General features: G+C 44.9%; 1 protein-coding gene across 5 annotated transcripts in view; it reads left to right on the forward strand.

The window, feature by feature from the left end:
* The first annotated feature begins 466 nt into the window (after nt 1–466).
* The window catches only part of Pag1 (phosphoprotein membrane anchor with glycosphingolipid microdomains 1), a 150,245-nt gene continuing 126,957 nt past the window's right edge, over nt 467–23,754 (forward strand). For all 5 annotated transcript variants that reach the window (XM_052715783.1, XM_052715782.1, XM_052715785.1 and 2 more), the window contains exon 1: nt 467–868. The gene's annotated coding sequence lies outside the window, so the exon portion shown is untranslated. The remainder of the gene's footprint in view (nt 869–23,754) is intronic.

Here is a 23,754-nt window from a genome sequence, read left to right on the forward strand (position 1 = left end):
ACCCCTCGAGTCTCCTGTGCTTATTTTAGGGGTGCGGCCGGGGCAAAGGTCTCTTACAAGCTTCTCAAGTTCTCACTGTACATGCGGTCAAGGTGAAAGAAGATGTCCCTAAATGGAAGCCCTTGGGGGTTAAGCAATCACCTCAGTTAAACTTGGCCTTTGTGGGCTGTCCCGGGACCTTAAGACAGTTCCGATACACTGCCTTTTAAGGGACAATGGGCTCAGGAGGCAAACTCAGTCACAGAGCTTGAGGTTATCAGCCCCGGTTGCGAGTCTCCAGCACCTGGCCTTGCAGCGGGCGGCGACGTTAGCTTCGCGCCCGGGACCCGCCCCGCCCTGCTCGCCCCGCCCTACCCCGCCCGTTAGCCCCGCCCCCGTGACGTGCCGCAGCAGTCGCGAACATGCGCACTGGGTCCCGCGCGCCGCTCCTCGGCGCTGTCATTCTCCGCGGCGCGGCGGCCAGTGCGGACTGCGGTCCCTGCCCGGCGCGCGGGCGCTGTGACTGCTCCTCCGGGGCGGACTGGCGGCTCTGCAGCGCGTCGGCGCCTCCCGTGCGGGGGCTCCGTGGCGTCGCATTCCCTCGGAGCGGGAGACACGCACCTGGAGCTCGCTCGGAGCGCAGCTCTCAAGGGCTGGCGGCCACTGCGGCGCTTGCTCCGGTCCCCGGCGCAGTCCGGATCGCCGCGGCCGCCCGGTGCGCCCGGGGGAGTGCGCCGCCCCGGGCGCGGTAGAGCCGAGGCGACAAGGACCAGGCGGATCCTGCGCCCGCTGCCACGGGCCACCGAGGGCCAGCCGGGCTGCGCGTGGCGGAGTTGCAGCGCTTCTTAGCGCGCCGAAGCCCCAGAAGACCCCTGCCTCCTGCGAGCCAGTAAGTTGACTGTAGTTTCTGAAGTTGCAGGCAGCGTGGGAAGGACAGGTTCGTTTTATTCCTGTCGTGCCAGGCCGAGGTGGCACCTCCTGTTAGCCGGGCTGCAGCTGGAGGAGGGAGTACTGGGCTGCAAAGGAGGGGGGCATGGCACTCGAGGACTGACGGCTGGAGTCCAGGGCTGGCTCCTGCCTCTGCTGAATGCGCCAGTTGGAAATGTGCTAGGAGAGACAGGTGCTCCGAGGGCATTTGGCCCGCCGCTAATTGCACATTTTGAGCTCCTTGATTCTACGCGGCGTGGGGTCAGGGGCATCCGCCACCTCCATCCTAGGAGGCTCTGCTGACATCCCCCTGAGGACTGGCACAGAGATGAGACATTGCTGCTCAGGCCTGCAGGCTTTCTGTGCATCCCACTTCACTCTTCCCCTAGGCAGAAGTTGGCAACCTCCCATAATTGGAGCCTAGTCCTTTAGGGAAAAACAACTTCTATGTCAACTGAGTGTTTTGTGCTCTAAGGCAGAGAAAATGAGAAAAACGATCTGTGCGCTTTAATTCATATGCTTTAAGAATGTGGGCAAGTATCAAAGAAAGAGGATTCAGATGATGACTGAGTTGTCCTGCATCTCTTATGTAAGCCTCCTGGCTGGGTAACTTTGCATCTGCAGGGGCTGCAGCTGTGTCTCCAACTCCATTTGTTTCAAGTCCAGCTTGAACCGTATTTAATGAAAATATTGACATGATATAGCGGTTTGCAGTCAAAAACAGGGCAGTCTTTAAATTGGAGTGTCTTCTCCTAATGGGGAGCACGGGAGGAAGAACTCGGTGTGTTTTTCAAGGCAGTTCAAGGAATTAGATACATAAATCATTCTTTAAAATGCCATACATTGTACAGAGAGCATGCACAGGACCCCCTTTAGAACACATCCTCTTTTGTCTTAGGAAAAGTAGAGATTGTTCATGCCAGACAATTGTTGAGTCTGAAAGTTAAGTGCACTGATGGGCTTAATTATCTTAATAAACAAAGAGCATGATTTATAGGTAGCTGCAGTGGCCTACTTTGAAGGGTAGAAATCTTTAACCTTTCTTTCTCAGCTGCCCCCTAGAGATTCTTTTAAAGCAGAGCAATGGATTAATGCCATTGATGTTAATACTTGAGTTGATTAAATTTGTAAAAGGAATTCTTTGAAATACCATACAGCCCTGCTGTGTGGCTGATAGGCAGTGAATATTATAAAGAAAGATATTTAGAGCGCTGACCACAGAAGGCTTTACATGAACCAAATAGCTCACGTTGCAGCTGCCCTGTGATATGTTGTATCCACAGACAGAAAGAAGTGCGTACAGAGAAAAATACATACATAAATTTGGATTTGAAATAAAAACTCAGGGATGTGGGTTTTTTATTTAGATGACCTTTAGAAGGAGGTGTGTATATATTAAGGTGTTTCAGTGAATAAAACAAAATGACTAACTAGTTACAGGCACCTGATTTAAACATAGTTTTTATTTTAAGAATTCTAAGAGGGAAAAAAGGGGTGCTGTTTTCTAAGTTAAAAGGCAGTCAATGCTGAGTTTATAAGAGCACTGAGTGCTGACCTCTAGAAGAAATTTTGGCCAAGTGTGGGCATCAAACAGGTTGGCCTGTTGTGTCAAGAGGCCAGGCTGCTGGCTCTGTTGCTGGCATTGAGTTGGGGCAAGTTACCCCAGTTCTGTGCCTCAGTATCTCCATCTGTAAAACTGATGGGTGTAACAGTAATACCTCCCTCGTTGGGTTGTGTGAGGAGTAAGTGAAATCCTGCATGTGAAGGAATTGAGCCCATGTCAAGTATATTAGGCCGACTTTGGGAAAACATGCTCATTGCTCTGAGAGGAAATTTGTCTTGGGATAAGCTGTAGACATTAAACAGCTGTTGCTGGAGGCCTATAGAACAGTTCACAAGTGTAATAGGAGAGAGGATGTGAACATACTGGCCACATTGCTAATATCGGACTTACTGTCTCCAGCGGCACCTCCCTGAAGGCCTTTGAGGGAGTTGGCTTTGTCTTGGTGTGAGGGAGGAGGAAACTGGGGCTGAGATCAAATAAATTAGAGCGAGCATTTGAAACATGCCTGTCGGAAACGGTGTCCTTTGACCCTGCTGCCTCAACTTACAAGCATAGTAGATGGGTTATTATCCTCTTTGTCCTTAGGAAGTTTTAAGTTTAAAGTACGCAAACTGCTAACAGTACTCACAGCCCAGTTCTCCACGAGGGGAAGCTGCTGTCATCATCCTCAGTGGTTGCAAGCTCCTTTAGTGCTAGTGTGAGAGAGGTAACAGGGTGTTTTTGTCTTCTGTTGGAACTAGATTTAGATTTTGTTATTTCTTTCTTCCCTGTCTATATATTCATAGAGTCAAAAAGGAAACTTGCTGTAACTTGATGCTTCTGATAGTGGAGGTTGATGCAATCTATTCTGCCTCCTGCCTGCCTGTGTAGTTGCTGTGGTCCACACAGAGTCAAGTAAGTTACCACAAGCAGCAATAATCAGTCCACATTGTCTCTGAGCCTACGCCAGTGTCCACGGGAGAACTCCACTCTGGCAGAGAGTGGGCCTTGTACTTAGACTGGACTCAGTGTTCTGAAATGGGAATCATTTCTCCATCACAGCTATAGGCACACTTCCTTTTGTCTTAGGTTCAAATCCATGGGAAGAAGTTGTGAGGACTCTCTCTGTGCCATCTTGGTTTGAAATAGCCGTGGGCTGTTGAGCTTCCTCCCTGAGTTCTAGGTCTACAGTGATTGGGTGGCCATGGTACTTCTGTGGCTTTCTTAAGTCCACCTACCATCATTGTGCTCTGGCCTTTGATCTTTATCTTCTAGATGCTAAAATCTAATGGCTATAGAAAGCTCCTAGGCAGCAGACTACCCCAGGTGGTTTAATGTTTAATGAAACCTCCTAGCTAATATATCTACCACTGAAAGGTACTTCAGGCCAGATGTTTAACAGCCACAGGTTTCCTCCCTCCTCCCCATCCCTCCTTGGTCTCAAGTCAAGCTTCCCAAGAGTGAGTTCCAGTAGGCAGCGTCTGAGAGCCTGGAGACACAGTACCACAGCTGCAGTGTGCCGGAAAGGACTCTGCCGCCAACGGAGGCGTCTCTCTGCTACCTTCGGCTGCTGTTTAGCCCTCCTTTTCAGAGGATCCACACACCCTTTGCCTCAGTCACTAGCTGTCTCTCAACCGTTCCCTGTTCTGGGTTTTCTGGTCAAGTATCTCCCAGGAACATGTCTATAACTTGAGCTAAGTCTTTGAAAATAATTTGCATATGGCTGTTTTATTTCCTGTGTGATTTTAGTGGATTTTCTGTTGCCACTTTTAAATCTACAAATTTCCCCCGACACCCAGTTTTCTTTTGCTGTCAGAAGGCCCATTTACAGCATGCAGCCATACCACCCCTCATTCGCCCAGTCGATTTCTGAAGCTTGGACCTGGTTAGTACTTGGATGGGAGAAGGCCTGTGTGCAAAATGCGCAAAACAATTTTAATATGGATCTAAGTGATTTGACAGTCTGCTGTAACTCCATTGCTCCTTTGGCTTTTCACTTTGTATTGAGGAGCTGGGAGTTGATACTGATCTTACCTCATGCCTTGTATCCTGGTGTCTTGGGAGTGAGGCACATTTCTGGTTTACAGGCAAGCATTTTATCTGCAATGTGGCAGAGATTGCATCTCAAGGCCAGGTCTTTGCATAGTTCAAGGCCAAGGGGTGGACTTGAAAGAAGACAGCCCTGAGCACGATTTATCTGACCACTTTCTAGTCCCTGCTGGTCATCCTTTCTGATAAGAGTTGGAGTGAATAGCCAGCTGGGAGCACTTACTCAGTGTTGGCTGTGATGGCAACATTACGTACAGTATTTCCCTCAACCCTTCCACTAACCCTCTGGGTAGTTCCTGTATTTTAGTCATTCCCAGAAGCAGAAACGGGCCTAGAAAGGTCATGGGTCCAAGATTACATGGGTGAGTTTTGTAAGAAAAAGTGGAGCTGAGAACTTTTTGGTATTCCTTACAGAATATCCTCCTGCCTCTGGGTTTTGAGCCATTGTGATGAATTATATAGCAGAAATGTTCTTGGGCTTTGTAGAACCTTCTTGCCCACAGCAGGAATTGGCTGAATAAGAAGTCTATCTCTGTACATTTGTCGAGGTAGAGCTTAAGCTTAGTGTATGCTAGATCTCAAAAACCACATTTCACTTTGCGAAAAAGAGCAAAAGCCACGTGTTACTCCGTAAGGAGCATGAAAGCTTCCGGTGACAAGGCAAACTTGCGTCATCCGTGTTTGGGGTCAGATGTTTACATCATTGTCCTTAGAGAAAGGAGAAGTGGAAAGGCCTAAGATTTTTCTCAAGTGATTTTTTTTTAAGTTTATTAAAATCTAAAAATGCCTGAGTTACAACAACAGCATCCCAACTATGGTTTTTAAAGGGAATGTACCCACATGTCTAACAAGTAGGGTTCAAGTGTGTCCTCTCAGAATAAGAGCACTGCATCCAGTCTCCTACGTCTGTGTTGTAGCTTTCCTGACTCTAGTCCAGATAGACAGCAGAAACTCTGAGTCCATCCTGGTAGAGTCTAAAACCCTTCCCTGAGAAATGCCTCTGCAGAGGGGATGGTGGGGGGGGGGGGGAGAACGGGACACATGGACAGACTGACTGACTGCCTGCCTAGATGTCAAACCCAGCACATGCTAGGCAAGTACTCTGCCAGTGCACTGCATCCTCAGCCGCATTTCCCCTCTTTGATTTCACATTGGAACCAGCGTCTTTTCAGTTTGAATTTAAAAGTTAGTATCTCTGGACCAGGCATAGTATTGATGGCTTCGCTATCCCTATGCTAGACTATCAGACTGAATGATTTTCAAACCAGCAAGTGATTAAAAACTTATTTTAAAACTCTTTTCTAAATATAGATTTGCCAGGGACAGGAAATTTGAACTATGTGTGGCCTTTTTTAGGATAAAGAGTGCGGGAGCCCCTGTGAACTTTATAGCGTGGACTTAAAAGGTGCTGGCAGCTTTTCTTCACCCTCTCCAGTTTCACAGGTCTCCAGGCGGCCCAACCCAACATAGCATGTCGGCCCTTATCTGCAAGTGATGAGCCTCACCTGACTTCCTTAGTGTGACTGCACAGCATGGCTGTCACCTGTGGTCTTGCCTAGCCAGCCCCAGGGCTGTGGATAAGCTTCTCTGTGAATGTGTTCCCTGAGGAATGAAGAGTGACCGGATGACACCTCACTCATCTGGTCTCACCCACGTACGACTCCATCCATTATTGGTAAGGCTGCTTCGCCCACTGCAGCCCTTTGCCTCCACCGTGGACCCTTCCTTCATCACCCCAGTAGTACTGAACATGGGAAAGTGATCCTGAAGCAACCCACATTGTAAGTCAGAGGCAATAAAGCCACAAAGCACAGTGACTTCTTTTGTTTGGTTGGGTTTTGTTTTATGTTTGGTTTTTGGAGACAGGGGTTTCCTGTGTAGCCCTGGCTGTCCTGGAACTCACACTGTAGACCAGGCTGGTCTTGAACTCAGAGATCCTCCTGCCTCTGCCTCCCAAGTGTTGGGATTAAAAGCGTGTGGCACCACTCCTGGCTCTGAAGTGACTTCTTACTGTTTAAAAGAGGGGCAGTTGCTAACATGGCAGTGCACAGTTCCCTAAACCTCTGCATTCAGCACTTGGGAACTGTACCCCGAGTGGCCTTATTATTTTATATGTCACGTCTGAAAAGAGCTGTGAACCTCTAAATCATGCTTAACCAGTCACCAGCAGCTTAGCTGCGTTTGCGTCAACTTTAGTAAGAGTGAGGTATACTCATTTGGACATTTATCAGATACATATTTCAGGAGATGAGATGTCAGGCACAGGGATATCCTGCTCCATAAAATTGTCAAGGAACTAACTTAATAAAAATAAATGAAAAATAGAGGAGTTTAAAAAAAGAGTAAGCATATGGCTTTCATTCAGGAAGAAGTGCTTGGTCTGAGTCTGAAGGAGTAGGGTTTGGGGGTTAGAGTGAGTCTGATGAGGTCACTGAGCTGATAGTAGATTGTAGAACGGCAGCTCAGTCAGTGTGTTGAGAACAACTGATGTGGCAGATGTGGAACTGGAGAGTAGAGGCTGCAGCCACTTAGTAAAGGAGCTTGGCCATACTTGGTCCTGCAGGTGAATTTGAGCATGTCAAGTTCTTGTTTTTTGGACAGTGAGGGTTGAAGTCAGGACTTCCTACACACTAAGCAATCACTCTATCACCGAGCAATATCCCCAGTGCTTTTTTTTTTTTTTTTTTTTTTTTTTTTTTTATTTTGAGACAGGGCTCACTAAGTTGCTCCAACTGGCCTGAATTCACAATGCAGCCCAAGTAATCCTCCTGCCCCGACCTCACAAGTAGCTGGGATGACCAACCAGTACTACCAGGCCTGACCTAGGCTGTTCTTTTAGAATACTCAACCTGGTGTATTATATCAACAAAACAGATGAGCTAGGGGACATAAAAAGGAAGCCAGGGCCGGGCGGTGGTGGCGCACGCCTTTAATCCCAGCACTCGGGAGGCAGAGGCAGGCGGATCTCTGTGAGTTCGAGGCCAGCCTGGGCTACCAAGTGAGTCCCAGGAAAGGCGCAAAGCTACACAGAGAAACCCTGTCTCGAAAAACCAAAAAAAAAAAAAAAAAAAAAAAAAAAGGAAGCCAGGTTTAACGTCTGAATTCAGACTGGTAAGGGTATAGACACTGGGGGAGGCAGAGAAGCAACAAGGGGACAGTGACTTTGAAGAGGATCCCCAGATGGCTTAGCTCAGGTCATTGAAGAGATAGAAAGAAGGACCATTGGTGATGGCGGTGAATGCAGAGGCTGGAGCATTCCACGGGGGAAGATGCTGAGCTGTGGATTTATGCACTGTGAGGCAGCAGAAGGACATCGGACATACTACGCAGACTGCGGGTTTGAAATGTAAGGCACCACCCAGCTGCAAATGAAGGTTTATAATCCATTTGCATTTTATTAATGTACCTAGTCCATTATCTGAGGAGTTGATATCTAGTTACCTGAGGTAGCCTGCATATAATGTGACTTTCAGTTGTTTTGTTTTTTTATAAAACTAGGCCTCCTTATGTTATAGATAATTGAGTGTTTGAAATGGTTGTTGAAGTCGCTCTCTGCCTGAGAGAATGTATGGGATAAAAAATAAAGAAGGGGCCAGGATGCTGCACAGAAAGGAGACCGGATGGGAAGTGTGAGCGAGAGAAATTTCTGACCAAAGAGGGACAGAAGCCAGAGGCAGAGCCGGATGAGGCGCTTGGTTGAATGGGAGCCTGGGGACACAGAAGAGAGACAGGAAGATGCCACAGAGGCAGTGTGCCCTTCCTTTACTGGCGTCCGCACTGGAGATGGGGGCTCTTCTCTGGTGGCTTTCGGTTCCTCTCTGTCCATGTGAAGACGGGCTGGTAGGTGGGGATGTCATCCCGGAACGGTGTTAACTCACTGGCAGCCGGATCCTGGATCTCCATCTGCTCTGGAGTGCACTTCTCACGTTCTTCCGTTTTCGTCCTGTTTCTCCACTAATATGCCCCTTTGTGGACAGAGGAACACAGAGCAGAGTGGAAAGGGTGGGAGAAAAGCTTCCTCAGTGCAGAACGTGCTTGGTTCTCCCAGGCAAGCACATCTCCTCGTGGATCTGTGAAGGAGTGCACGGGAAGGGGCCTGATGAACAACCCAGCTTTGATCATGGCATGGTGTCCTTAGAAAGCTGACACTCTGTACCAGTCCTTTCATAGTTTAGTAGTGTGTCAGGCCCATTGGATCACCTGAAGTATTCTGTATACAAAAGTGCATGATTTTCACTTGTTTTATGAAAATGGACTTCATTATGTTATAGACAATGTGGAGTATTTATTAACCATGAAAATAGTTACCATGTTTTCATTGCTATCATGCATACCAGTCCTCCAATGCTTTGTCCTTTGATTTTTACCCTCTTCCTGTCACAGTCACTTTTTTCTTTTCTTTTTTCTTTTTGAGATAGGGTTTCTCTGTGTAGCTCTAGTTGTCCTGGAACTCGCTCTGTAGACCAGGCTGGCCTCGAACTCACAGAGATCCGCCTGCCTCTGCCTCCTGAGTGCTGGGACTAAAGGCCTGCGCCACCCCCACCCCCGGCTGCAGTAACTTTTCTTAATGTTGTGGCCAAACAACAATATAAGAAGATTTTTTTTCCTTGCAGTTTAAGAAGTTGAGCAGTCTGTTTTGGTAGAGACGCCATGGTGGCAGGAGGTGGCTGCTCATACTGCGTCCATCGGCAGTCAAGAAGCCCAAGGAGGCCAGGAAATGGAGCTAAGCTATAAAACCGCAAGGCCCTCCCCCAGTGACACGCTTCCTCCAGCAAGGCTCCGCCTCCAGCAAGGTTCCACACCTTCTAAAGAGCGCCCCCAGCTGGGCACCGGGTGTTCAAATGTGTGAGCCTACAGAAGGAGCGTTTTACATTCAAACCACTACACTACCGTTATAGAAACTGAAAACTTGAGAGAGTCCAAAGGACCGAGGGGGAGATCCAGCTGCCAAATGATAAAGCTGGTTAGACCCAAAGTGAGGTGTTCTGACTTCAAATTCCAAGTTCTAATGATTCTGCCCCTTTTCTTTGCCGTTTGTTACTGAAGGACAACTTGGGGCAGGGATGGAATACTTAAGATCTGTTTTCAAATTAATCTGCTTAAAGCATCAACGGTCGGGACTGTGGTTGGCTAAACGCTCTGTTCGATGGACCAAAGGTTACTTATGCAAATATGTCTAGTTAACCTGGGGAGAGTATGGGTTTACTTTTAGAAAACAGGCATTTTTTTTATTTATCTATTATTGGTGCTGACTTTTAAAAAGCATATGTCTATAAAGCACAGAGACCTACTAATTTAAACTGAGATTACTGTAGTTAAGTTTGCTCTTTGTGCTATACTAGAAATTTATTTCTTTTTTTTTTTTTTTTGGTTTTTCGAGACAGGGTTTCTCTGTGTAGCTTTGGAAATTTATTTCTTAATAATTACAGTGCCTACTGTGTGTGAGAAACATTCATTCTGTGTGTACAAGTATATCGGACAAAACCCAGCCAAGTTAAGTTTAAATCGTTGGTTTCCTTGAGTGCTCTGGTCATAGGAACCAACATAACTTATTTTGGGCTGCTGAAGCAGTTACTGTGTTACCTGTATAAGACTGAAGTCTTACACTGGGTTTGTCTCTTTCCCCTAAGTGCTACAAGACAATACAGTATAAATCTAAAGATGCCAATTTCACAACTTGTATTTTGGCTCTGAATGGTCTAAACTTTTAATTTCCTTAATTTTGTTATTAAGTCATAGATAGCTACATGTGTACAGTAATGTTTGAGTCATGAAATGGACATGTACTCTCACAACCATTGGGAAAATTTATGATGTTGCATTTCTTATTTCACACACACAAAATGTACCAGAGGAGTCGGCTAAGTGGTAATTTCCAGATGAAAGCAATTTCTGGCAAGTAGAAAAGGCTGTTGCCAATGCTATCCCAAAATCTCAATTTCAAGCTTCATAGTGCCAATTTTATATTTTAGCTTCAGCAGGAAATGTTGAATCGAAAAGGACTGATGTTTCCATGACAGTCATTGGATCGCTGTTGTGTTGGTAGTGCCAATTTAAAAAAAAATAATAATGAGACATTCGTAAATTCTAAAATGTTGATAAAATGTTAGGCAACCATCTTAGTTCTGGTGATTACTTTTCTACAAAGTAATGTCCTAGCCTTAATCTATTGCACTGAGAAATTACAATACAGGCACATGAAAATTTAAATAACAATAGAAAGTATTATGGTATTTTAAATATGATTTTATTGCATTTTATAGTAATATGTTAGGTAACTCAAATGAAGATTAATTTGTCCATTTCATGCCTCATGTGTTCCAATTTCATCCAAATGCAAATATTGTAATCCAGAGCATAGAGTTAGATTTCTGTCCAGGTACCCTGATGCTACTGTATTTTTACTCACTTACCAACATGAACAGTTAAGCTGGATTTCTTACTAATATTTCTATGAGTGTATTATATCATGTGCTATGAATTTTCATTTCCTAAAAAAAGAGTAACTACATTTTTTCCCCTTTTTTTCTTATTCTTGTTGGATTTCAGTCATACATTTTTATATTCGTTATACTTGACATGATAGAACATGTCTAAATTAGTGATCTAATTTGAATACTATAATTATGCGCACAGTTGAGTTTGAGTACAGTGTTTTGGCATAATGTGAATGGTCTGTCTCTTAGTGGATTTAAGAAATCCATGCTTCCAATTTCAGAGTCTTAAATCTATATGTGCTTACCAAGAGGCTCACAGGAGGGAATGCAAATATTTTAAGCCTATTTGAGTGTTAGGAATTAACACATAAACTGCCTACAATAGCTTTTTCTTTTATGTCTAAGAAAGTAACAAGAAAACAGAATGGTGTCCCCTATAGTGACTGAGTTCTTGGCATCAATGTTAAAAGCATACTTCTTTGTTTTGCTAAGTGATGAATACAGGTGTATTTAAGCAAAGTAGTATCATGAATTCTTATAAATAACTGTACATAGTTGTATAGTGTTAATATTCTTTGACTTTACTATATTGGTCATGTTGGCCAAAATGTACAACTTGAGTTTAAACATTAGCTTTGTATCATGTTCAATGCTGACTGGGTGTGTTGGCACACACCTGTAATCCTAGCACTCTAGAGACAGATGATGGAGGATCCATGCAAGTTCAAGGCCATCCTGCTCTACATAGTGAGTTCCAGGACAGCCAGAGCAATATAGTAAGACCTTGTCACAAAACAAAACAAAACAACACACACACACACACACACACACACACACACACACACACACACACACACACCAACAAAGTAAAAGACTTTACAAAGTATTTACAAAGTATAATTGGAACTAAAATGCTTATAGAGTCTTTTTAAAACAGTTCAATATGAATAACAGCATTTGGGACTGTGCTCTGAGATAATAGGAACAGAGCTGCTAAACATTGCAGTCATTGAAAAAACAGTGACGCACAATGTATTAACCTTACTCTTAAATTACTTTACTCGTCAATTTAATGGTTTCTCCCTCCACAGTTCATAACCTTTCCAGCCGTGAGTTATTAGCTAATAGTAGCATGTCAAAACCTGAATTATTATAGATCTTTCCTTTTAATAAATATTCAATAGCATTTTCAGAATTGTTCTCTTAGATGCAATTCATAATAAACAGCCCAGTGCTGGCGTGAGCATGCTTCTTTCAAACTGTTCACAGCCATGGGGCATTTGGCATTTAGAACCTTTTGTAAGTATTTTCACAGCTCCACGTATCCTGAAAACTGGCAGCCTTGGACTGGAATAATCCTTTTACATCTCCACAGTTACATGGAGAATAAAGAGAATTCAATTTCTCACCTTTTCTTTTCATAATACTCCAATGTCTGTGTTCAGAGAATCACTATTTACAAGTTGTATGCTTTCTGTATTGTACAATACACAAGACAGCTCTCTATGGCGAGGAATTTTTTAATGACTTCTTTAAATTTTTTCTTTTTATTAAGTGATGTGTGTGTGTGTGTGTGTGTGTGTGTATGTATGTATGTATGTATGTGTGTGTGTGTGTGTGGTGGTGGTGGTGGTTTTTCGCTCTTTTGGAGGACCTACCACCCAGCTCCCAAATAAATCACACACGGAGGCTTATTCTTAATTACAAATGCCCAGCCTTAGCTTGGCTTGTATTTTGCCAGTTTTTCTTAATTATCCTATCTACCTTTTCCCTCTGGGCTTTTTCTTTTTCTCACTCTGTCTATCTTACTTTCACTCTTGCTGGGTGGCGGAGAGGATGGCCCTTAGCATCCTCTTCCCCTTGTTCTCTTGCTCTTTCTTCTCTCCTCCCATTCATTATGTATTTATTTTCCTTCTACTTATTCTCTCTTCCTGCCAGCCCTGCCTATCCTTTCTCCTGCCTCGCTATTAGCTGTTCAGCTCTTTATTAGACCATCGGGTATTTCAGACAGGCACAGTAACACAACTTCACAGAGTTAAACAAGTGCAGCATAAAAGTAACACACCTTAAACACTTCTACAACAGTGGTGTGTGTGTGCGTGTGTGTGTGTGTGTGTGTGTGTGTGTGTGATGTGTATGTAATGTGTATGCGGGTGGTATGTGTGTGTGTGTGTGTGTGTGTGTGTGTGTGTATGTGTGTGTGTGTGTATGTAATGTATATGCGGGTGGTATGTGGGTGTGTGTGTGTGTGTGTGTGTGTGTGTGTGTGTGATGTGTATGTAATGTATATGCGGGTGGTATGTGGGTGTGTGTGTGTGTGTGTGTGTGTGTGTGTGTGTGTGTGTGATGTGTATGTAATGTATATGCGGGTGGTATGTGTGTGTGTGTGTGTGTGTGTGTGTGTGTGATGTATATGCGGGTGGTATGTGTGTGTGTGTGTGTGTGTGTGTGTAATGTATATGCGGGTGGTATGTGTGTGTGTGTGTGTGTGTGTGTGATGTATATGCGGGTGGTATGTGGGTGTGTGTGTGTGTGTGTGTGTGTGTGTAATGTATATGCGGGTGGTATGTGTGTGTGTGTGTGTGTGTGTGTGTGTGTGTGTGATGTGTATGTAATGTATATGCGGGTGGTATGTGTGTGTGTGTGTGTGTGTGTGTGTGTGTGTGTGTGTGTGATGTGTATGTAATGTGTATGCGGGTGGTATGTGGGTGTGGGTGTGTGTGTGTGTGTGTGTGATGTATATGCGGGTGGTATGTGTGTGTGTGTGTGTGTGTGTGTGTGTGTGTGTGTGTGTGATGTATATGCGGGTGGTATGTGTGTGTGTGTGTGTGTGTGTGTGTAATGTATATGCGGGTGGTATGTGTGTGTGTGTGTGTGTGTGTGATGTATATGCGGGTGGTATGTGGGTGTGTGGGTGTGTGTGTGTGTGTGTGTGTGTAATGTATATGCGGGTGGTATGTGTGTGTGTGTGTGTGTGATGTGTATGCGGGTGGTATGTGTGTGTGTGTGTGTGTGTGTGTGTGTGTGTGTGTGTGTGTGTGTGTGATGTATATGCGGGTGGTATGTGGGGGGTGTGTGTGTGTGTGTGTGTGTGTGTGTGTAATGTATATGCGGGTGGTATGTGGGTGTGTGTGTGTGTGTGTGTGTGTGTGTGTAATGTATATGCGGGTGGTATGTGTGTGTGTGTGTGTGTGTGTGTGTGATGTGTATGTAATGTGTATGCGGGTGGTATGTGGGTGTGTGTGTGTGTGTGTGTGTGTGTGTGTGTGTGATGTGTATGTAATGTGTATGCGGGTGGTATGTGGGTGGGTGTGTGTGTGTGTGTGTGTGTGTGTGTGTGTGTGTGTGATGTGTATGCGGGTGGTATGTGTGTGTGTGTGTGTGTGTGTGTGTGTGTGTGTGATGTGTATGCGGGTGGTATGGGTGTGTGTGTGTGTGTGTGTGGGTGGGTGTGGGTGTGTGTGTGTGTGTGTGTGTGTGTGTGTGTGTGTGTGTGTGTGTGTGTGCGGGTGGTATGGGGTGTGTAATCACATCCACAGCATGCTTGTGGAGGTCAGAGGACAACTTTCAGGAGCTGGTTCTCTCCCTCCATTGTGAGTTCTGGGGATGGAGCTCAAGTCATTAGACTTGTACAGCAAACATTTTTTTTTTTTAACCCAGTGAACCATCTCCCCTACCCCATGGTGAAGAATTTTATGGTCCACAATGTCTATAGTGCTGAAGTTGGAAATCTGTATGAAAGATGGAAGCTGCCTGTCTAATTTTGCTTTCCGTTTTTCTTGCTGATAGAGTGTGGTAGATGGTTCTGGTGAAGAGATTATTGTACTCAATGTGATTACATAATGCGCACCGGTTGGGTTGCCAGAACACTGGGGCACAGTTTGTACCTCAGAAGTTTGCACTCTCCTTGTAAGAATGACCATTAAATAAATTTTAAATTTAAATTAAGTAAACTTTAAATTTTCTGTGGTTCATGCAGTACTTTGAGGAAATAAGTACAATTATTTAGGATTGTAGACCTCGTGGCTAATTATAATGTAATATCTGGAAGTCATGTTCTCTATCTACAGTGAATATCAGTCACATAGGTAGCAGTCCTCCTTTTCCCTAGGTATTCAGGAATAGGTAGCCCTTACTGTCTTCCATACCCTTTTCAGGGCTGTTAATCTGAAATACTAAAAGGGGGTGTTGGCATAAAGTGTTACCTTATGAGTTGGAGGTACTAGTGTTTAGCATCTTTCTGGAGGGAGAATCTCTGTGCTGTAAGAGTCTGTCATAACTGAACCATGTTCTGATGATTAGGAAACTTACAGAACTGGGGAACTGTCTCCACAGCACAGCTCTTCAGTTCCAAGAGGAGCCCTTGTGCCTGTCACTCCCTCTACTGGCCCCGGCAGCCATGAACCTGTTGATTTTTATCTCACTTTCTCTGTGCTTCACCTTAAAAAACAACAACAATGAAAACCAAAACTCTGAACATCTCATTTGGAATGTTAACTTTTACCACTAAAAATGCAATTCGTCATCTTTTTTCATTGGTCATATTTCTTGTACCCTTTACATACTGTAAACAGATGTGGAGATGCTCATTAAAGTGGAGGGATGCAGCCAAGAAGAGAAGCCCATGTTCAGTGCGTGTGTCATATTTGAAAGTGGACCATGTGCCTGCTGTTCAGCTTCTCCCTGCTTCGTTCCCAGGGCCACTGAGAGCACCCCCTTTCCTACACTCTTTATCCTTTGAATCTATCTAATAAAATCATGTAGCAACTACTAAGCTGAGATCAGGTAAATGACCCACTTGATTGGGGGAACTACAAAAGAATCAGCTCTGGAAAACTTGCCTGTCTGGAAGTTGTGCAAAGAACAACTATCCCTGTGCCAACTGTCTTGTAGAATTCAGTTTTCACACTGGGCGTCACAGTGCACGCCTGTATGCTCAGCACCCAGGAAGTGGGGGTGAGGAGAAGATTGTGAGTTTGAGGCCAGTTTGGGCCCCATAAAGACCCAGTCTTAAAAACACAAACAAGAGCTGGGCTTGGTGGCTCACGCCTTTAATCCCAGAACTCAGAAGGCAGAGGCAGGTGGATTTCTGTGAGTTTGGGGCCAGCCTGGCCTACAAAGCAATTTTCAGGCCAGCCAGGGCTACACACTGTGACAAACAGTGAAACCAACAAAAGGCAGCCTTTAGAAGCTCACACCTCAAAAAAAAGTAAGACAATACAATCCACGTACTGTTGATATCTAGAAAACACAGTCATTTCTGTAGCAAAGTGAATGGATATTTATATTTAGCTGCAGAGAAAAAAGCCCAAACCAGTTCAAATAAGGTTTCGGAGCAAATTCATGTGGTAGAAAACAATAAATCTGGTTTTCAGAAATGTCTCCATTTCAGCCGTGTTTTGCATCTCAGCCTTATGAAGTTCCGTGAGAACACCAGGGTGTCCCGGGATATCACATTTCGTTTGTCAGCTCCCTCTGCTCTCATCTGCTCTGCCTTCTGCACATTTATACGACTTAGCCCCAATGTTAGCTTCCCCTCAGACTTGATGCTGCGCCAAGTAAGCTATTAGTTTAGTGAGCGAAGGCCAGGTGTGGCTGTGCTATGGTCCGCCAGCCTGTGGTTTGTGGTTTCACCTCCTTGTGATAAGCCTGGCTTGGAGCCATGCTTACCTACTTCAGCACTGGGGCCTGAGAAGACTGAGAGGTTTTATTAGCTAAAAAAGGATATCCATGGATGTGGCTGGGGAGAGGGCTCAGTTGATAAAGGGCTTGCCGCACAAGCAAAGGGACCTGGGTTCTGAGTTTAAGTGCTCTTGTAAGAAGCCAAATTAGGGCTACCTGTCAGTGAGCCTAGATGAACTTCTGAGCTCCAGGTCCAGTGAGAGATTCTTCCTCAAAGCTAAGGTGGAAGCAATAGAGGAGGGTACCTCATGTGGACTGCAGGCCACACATGTGCACATGTACCCAAATGATCATGTGCACATGGGCATACACACACACACACACACACACACACACACACACACACACACACACACTCTAAATGAATAGTTAATAATCTGTGAAGAAAAATCCGTAGGTAACAATCCCAACAACTGGGAATGACAATCCCAGCTGTCCTTCCAGGTAGCTTGGCAACCCTCATGCCTATCACAAAATTTCAGGATGAGAAAATAGTCAGTATAAAAAGATATGGAAACTGGGGAAGAGAATCTACTAGGAACTTATTTCCTGAGGTAAATTAAGGTACTTAGAGCTCAAGAAAGTCAGGGACACGATGAAAACTGTGTGGGTCTCTACTGCACTCACAGCTCAAAAGGAGGGCATTGCTCAGAACAAAAGTCCAAGGCGAGTTCTGACTCGTTATGTTCTTCACTACCCTGTAAAATAATGGTACCAGATAAGTCTCGATAGTCGTTGACTCATAAAGTTCCTGTCTGTGTTCATTTCCAGACTCTAGTGGTTTTACTCAGGAGGGTCTGAACTGTTTCATTTTGTTTGGGCACTCCTACCCTGCTCGAAAGCCATTATGAATGTGAATGTAGATTTTGACCAGGGGTAAAGTTTGCTTTTTCAAAGGTAAGTGTGCAAAATTGTCATAGCAAAAAAATGCCATAGCAAAAGTACTTGACTAAAAAGCTATTACACATTGTGAGACTCATTTACGAAAGAGCCAAGTGTGCCATCCCATCAACGATAGAGGAAAAGACGGCTGCCTTCTGCTAACTCAGACCGTCATGCAGGCCAGTAATAAGACCTCGAAAGGCAACTCATAGCTGCAGCTGCCTGTACAAGATGAACCCAGTCAGCATTCTTGCATGGAGAGGGAAAGGGCTTCCAGGCTTCCATCCCTGACCGAGAAGCCACTGACATGTGAGAGCTTCTAGGGGAGGGAAAGTCATTCTCTTCAATGGTGTGCCCTGGTAGATCACCCACAGTCCAGTGGAGGGCTCCACATGCAGGAGTGTGCAAATAGCACAAATTAATTTATTTTTAAAGACATGAAGTTGGGGCCACAAGGAGATGAGGATGGACTTGGGAGGAGTTGGGGGTAGTGGGATTAATGTAACCAAAATGCATTATGTGAAATATTGAAAGAATTAATTACAACTTTTAATTAAACATGGCAGGGTAATGCTGAAGGTCACCAGAGGGAGTGAGGTGAGGTGGCATTTTGTGTGCTTCCATAGCTCACAGGTAGATGTGCTGGGGACTGGACTGCAATAACTTTGTTTTTGTTTTTGTTTTGTTTTTTTCCGAGACAGGGTTTCTCTGTGTAGTTTTGGCCCCTGTCCTGGATCTCACTCTGTAGCCCAGGCTGGCCTCCAACTCACAGAGATCTGCCTGGTTCTGCCTCCTCAGTGCTAGGATTAAAGACATGCGCCACCACCCGAATGGATGGCAATAACTTACTGCAATTGTTTTGTTATTTTTATTCCTTAATTGCTTCTGTTTAAGTTCTTAGTTGTTCACCAACACATTGAAGATGAGCCATGAGTATAGAGAGATTGCATATCAGCATTTGGGTGCAGAAGCATGAACCTCACTTTTCCTATTTGCAGAGATAGGGCATCTCTGTATACAGCCACCGGCCACTCCAGCACCAGCCACTCCAGCACTGGCCAGGTGTTTCCACAGTCTGATCACCTCTTTGCAAGTGTTATTTTCCTGCTTCCTCTTAACTCTAGAAGGAGCTGCTCTCATCTTACCCTGGTATTTTCTCTTGCTGTGTATCCTCCAGAGTTTGCACACGTGTCTTCATTTTACCACATTTCCCGTTGTTACCAAGCTGACAGTCCACAGAACCTTCGCCCTGTCTCTGTTACACGTTCACTCCTCATTTAAGCACATCCTCCCCACCCCATCTGTGTTAGCCGTGCTCTTGTATGTGATAGCGTTCCAGGCTAGCTACACATTAGCATCCCTGGCGAGGGCTACAATGTACTAGTTCCCACCCAGTCATTCCGATTAAAGGCCCATGCTGTGGGGTCTCAACCTTGATGGGTTTTGATAAGTGGAGGATACAGCTGATGTTAATAAGTAGCAGTACTCAAAATCCCTGAATACTGTCCATGTCAAGAGCCACTGTGAGTGTTGGAGAGATGGCAGTATAGTTAAGAGCGCTGTTGCTCTCCCAGAGGTCCTGTTTTTGGTTTCCAAAACCCAAGTCTGGGCAGCTCACAGTGGCCTGCAACTCTAGCTCCAGGGCCCTCTTCTCTGGCTTCCATGGACGCCTGCACTCATGTTCACATACCCACACAGACACATAATTTAAAAATAAAACAAATCTTTAAAAAGAAGAATCATCATCATCGTGGAAGGAATGGGACTTTTGGAAAATGATGGAAAGGAGTCAAAAGGGAAGCTATTCATTACCCATTCCTCTGCTTGCTTTTAGTTTCAGCTCAGGTATGGTAAGTGCCATCCATGCCCACTTGCCTGGTGTGGCTTTTCCCCCACTGCTTGCCCTTAGATTCTTATCAGTAGGTCCAGGCAGTCATGTGACCTCAGCAAGCAAGAAAGCATTCTGGGTGAGTCCTGTGCTTACCTCTTCCTGAGGCTGGCTGTGAGGGTTTCCTTCCTTAGGCTTGCTCATATACAGCCCAGGGTTTCCATTTCTTCTAATGTGACACCCTGTAAACTAACAGGCACGCTCCTGCTTCCTCCCACCTGCACCTGCAGTTAGCTCACTAGCCAATGTGGCACCCACAGAGGACCCATTCCCTGTTCTTGTGGAGAGCTCTTCACTTTTGACCACAGGGAAAGATGGACGGCAGGGTCTCCGCTCGGAAACTATGACGTGGGATATCATGTTCTAAACTAACAAGCGAGAAGAGCCCACACCAAAGCGCCATTTCTTCATGATTTTTTTCTCTTTATTTTCCTTTTTCAAAAATAGAAAATAGATTTTTTTTCTCCTATACCATGTATTCTGATTCTGATTTCACATCCTCCATCTTCTCTCAGATCCTTCCCACCTCCCCAAATCCACACCCTCTCTTTTTCTCTTTCCTTAGAAAACAAATATACCAATGGTCTCCAATATTCTTCCTCACGCATTAGCAATTTTAGGAGTTGAGCAGAGATTGGTTGGGAGATGGCCTGCATTATACAGCCTGTCTCAAGTCTCTTCCCAGACTTCCTGTGGCCAGAAAATGTGTGTTTTCTAGAAGGCACAAAGTAGAACCTTTGAGTGTGCCCAGCTGCCCCCTACTCTCCAAGTGAGCTGAGAACACTTACAACACAAGTGACCCTGTTGCTTTATGATGAGGGGACAATTTTTTTCAAAGACAGTTGTTTTATTTTTACTCATAGGTAGGAAAATATAAGCGAGGTGATTTTGATACTAATAACAAGTATGCAGAGCTGTCATAAGAAATCTGACGTGAAAATAAGGTGACAGTCCACTTCTAAAAAGATGGTTCACTGGGTAAACTTCTTTTCACAGCAAATGACTAAAGGCCAGCCTTCTTCAATAGAGGTGGATTTACCAAGTTCTTTTTATTTGTCGGTTTCCTCTGGGCACAGATACTGCATAAAGCACACTGTGCCCTGCACTTGTCCTTTCGTGAAGTAAGAAATGCAGCTTTTCTCCCTATCAGCCCTCAGTCCTCAATGTGAGAATGCTACCCAGGCTGGCCCCGTTGCAGGCTAATAATAGATTAGCATCCTCCTCCACTTGGCCTTTGTTTACAGAGGACCTACTGAGTGGCAGGCACAATGGTAGGTAGCAGACACAGTAGCAAACAGCCACCTACCTTGATTTTCAAGTGACTATCAGCAGTTTTAAGGTCCTTGTTAGAGAGTAAACTATATTCCTGTCATTGAGAATGACTAGACAGCTGGGGAAAGGACCTTCCAATAAGACATTTAAGCTGAAATATAAAAAGAGACAATCAGGCCTGGAAAGACTTGTACCCTGACTGAACAAAGAAGATCCAGGCAGAAGAAGAGAGAATTGAGAATGGGTGCCTGTGCTCTGAGCAGGGAGTCTATGCTCTGGCCTATGTCCAGCTTTGTGTTTTAGGAAGATCACTGTCTTAGTTACGGTTTCTATTGCTGTGAAGAGACACCATGACCACGGAAACTCCTATAAAGGAAACCATTTCATTGGGGCTGGTTTACAGTTTCAGAGGTTTTGTCCATTGTCGTTGTAGCTGGAGGCACGGCAGAGAGCAGGCAGACATGGTGCTGGAGAAGGAGCTGAGAGTTCTACATTTTGATCACACTGGGCATGACTTCAGCATATATGAGACTTCAAAGCCTGCTTCCACAGTGACACATTTCCTCCAACAAGGTCATACCTACTCCAACAAGGTCATATCTCCAAATAGTGCCACTCCCCATGGGCCAAGCATTCAAATACATGAGGCTATGGGGGCCATACCTGTTCAAACCACCACAACCACTTTGGGTAGCATCTGATTCATACAAGGTGAATTAGACCCAGAAATAGGAACTCAGAATCAGTGCTAAGTAGGAAACATAGTCTTACCAACCCAATGCTGAAATACTGTTGTTGGGTACCTACCTCTTCTGTACTCACAGCCTTGTGAGACAGAAGGCTAAATTCACTGGTTAAAATGCTTGTTAGAAATGATGACTTCCAGGGCTAGGGGTGTGGCTTGGGTGGTAGAGTGCTTGCCTACCGTGTATGAGTCCCTGAATTCAATTACCAGCATCACATAAACTGGGTATGGTGGCACATTCCTATAATCACAGCACCCTCAAGACAGGAGGAGGAGAGAAGTTCAAGGTCTGCTGTGTGATGAGTTTGAGGCTGGCCTGTGATACATGACCTCCTATCTCAAAAAAGAAGCAGAGCGGGAGGACAACTTTCTGGTCTGGTGTTTAATGTAATAACATAGAGGGGGACCCAGACTTCAGTGGGACCTAGCCTCCAGGTAGCTCATCTCAGCAGGGATACGTGGGCCAATCTTCAAGAAAAATTACATCTGAGAACTGTACTCTTTCTTTAATATCCCATTTAATTCTCACAAGAGCCCTGTGAGAGCAGCTTATTTTTTCTGAGGTTACAGATTAGGAAGCAGGCTCAATACAGTTAAACATCTGGCCCAAGGTCACACAGGCGGTGCATGGTATGTCTGGCAAAACAATTTGCCCCGTTTCATAAATAGACCCTCGTGTGTGTAAATGGAAAGAGCAGATCTACACAATCCGGAAAACTGCCACGGGCAAGCTTGTCTCACAGATGAGCATGGTCTGTCTCTCAAACCTGAGGCTCTGTACAGCCCATCTTGTGGAATAACCAGAAATGTACATTTTTTGTAAGCTTTTTCTTCTAAGAGTTTAATTTTATTCCTCAAAGCTAGAATTGTAGATGCACGCAGAAAAAATATTTGTCTTGCAAAGGAGGTATTTGATCTGTATGGCCTTTGTCTCTTTTTGCCCTTTTCCCCCAAAAGGGCTGAAGAGGGCTAAGGGGTAGCAAGTTTTTACCACCCACAGGCTTCAAAACCAACCATTATGCATTACAGAGAATTGTGCTGCTTCCAGCTGCCATGAATCATTTATTTCCTAAGTGGCTCTTGAACCAGGAGTTGTGCAGATGATGGTAAGGGGTGGAGAGAGGGTTGCTGACTGGAAAGCACACTGGTAATCACAAATCACATTTAAAAGCTGGCTTGCAAACACATTCACTTCAGTAAATTACCTGTCTGTCTCCATCTGAATGTGTGAGGCTGGTTCTGCCTCCATTTTCTTCTGTGGATAGGATACTGAACATGTTTATCTGAAAGATTTAATTAGATTTCATCCATGATGTGGGGGTCGACCTCCTGGGAAATACGTGGACAGAAGAATCTGAAAGGGACAGGAGAAGGGTCTTCCAAGACAGCCTCTCTCTGGCCATTTACAGCTGACCAGGGACAGACTGCAGGGCACTGCACTGAGGGTACCCAGAACGCAGGCCATATGGCTCACCCTAGACTCCAGGCTAGGACCTACCTGTCTCTGGCCAGAAACCAGCTTCAGTGACTGACGGAGGGACAGAGTAGAGATTCTGCCCATTTCATTCATGATCCACTCAAGGCTTGTCACAACAGAGACTGCTACAGGTTTCCTTCAGAACATGAGGCGTGAGCACTCTTTCCTGTGATTATTTTTATCAGCAATCAAATTCATTTGCCACTGTATGAAGCTGGTTGTCCAGAGAGGCTGATGTCTTGTGTCCAGGTTTTCCCAGAGGGGCATTGGGCTGCCCGGGATGTGTGATCATTCTCATTCCCATTGCTCATGGTGGCTCAGGGCCATGTCTGGGAGGGCTTGAATAAAGACAAGACAAATCATACATGGATGCAACATGATCCCCCATCTGTGCCCACAGTTGTAAGCAAGGGAGAGAGGAATTTCAGGGACACCCTTGAAAGGAAAAAACTGTGTGCAATTCATTGCAGTTTGAGGAACAGTAGATTTGAACAGGGGGAAACTAGCTTTGAGATTATAGTGAGAGCATTCTATGAGTTGATTATATGCATGGTCCATAAAGTCTGGAAACGTTTTCTAGATCTTTATGTGCATTATAAAGTAATATTGGCATATCATTTATCATGGGTGTTCACCAATTTTTATTCTTTATTACCACCATAAAGCCTTTAATTTTTTTAAAAAAAAAAACTTAGTTGTGTTAGATAGTGTTCTCAGTGAGTGTCGGCATCTGGGATAGCTGGCTTACTCTCCAAAGGCAAGATGTCTTATCTGGGGCAGATTTGGGTCAGGCACACAGTTCTGGTTTTATTCCGTCAGTTTGAGGGCACCAAAAGGCTATATACAGTCAGCATGCTATTTTCAGAACAGTCA

This window comes from Peromyscus californicus, unplaced genomic scaffold (assembly GCF_007827085.1).
Source record: "Peromyscus californicus insignis strain IS unplaced genomic scaffold, ASM782708v3 Scaffold_5__1_contigs__length_169319896, whole genome shotgun sequence".
In the NCBI taxonomy this organism is placed as follows: domain Eukaryota; kingdom Metazoa; phylum Chordata; class Mammalia; order Rodentia; family Cricetidae; genus Peromyscus; species Peromyscus californicus.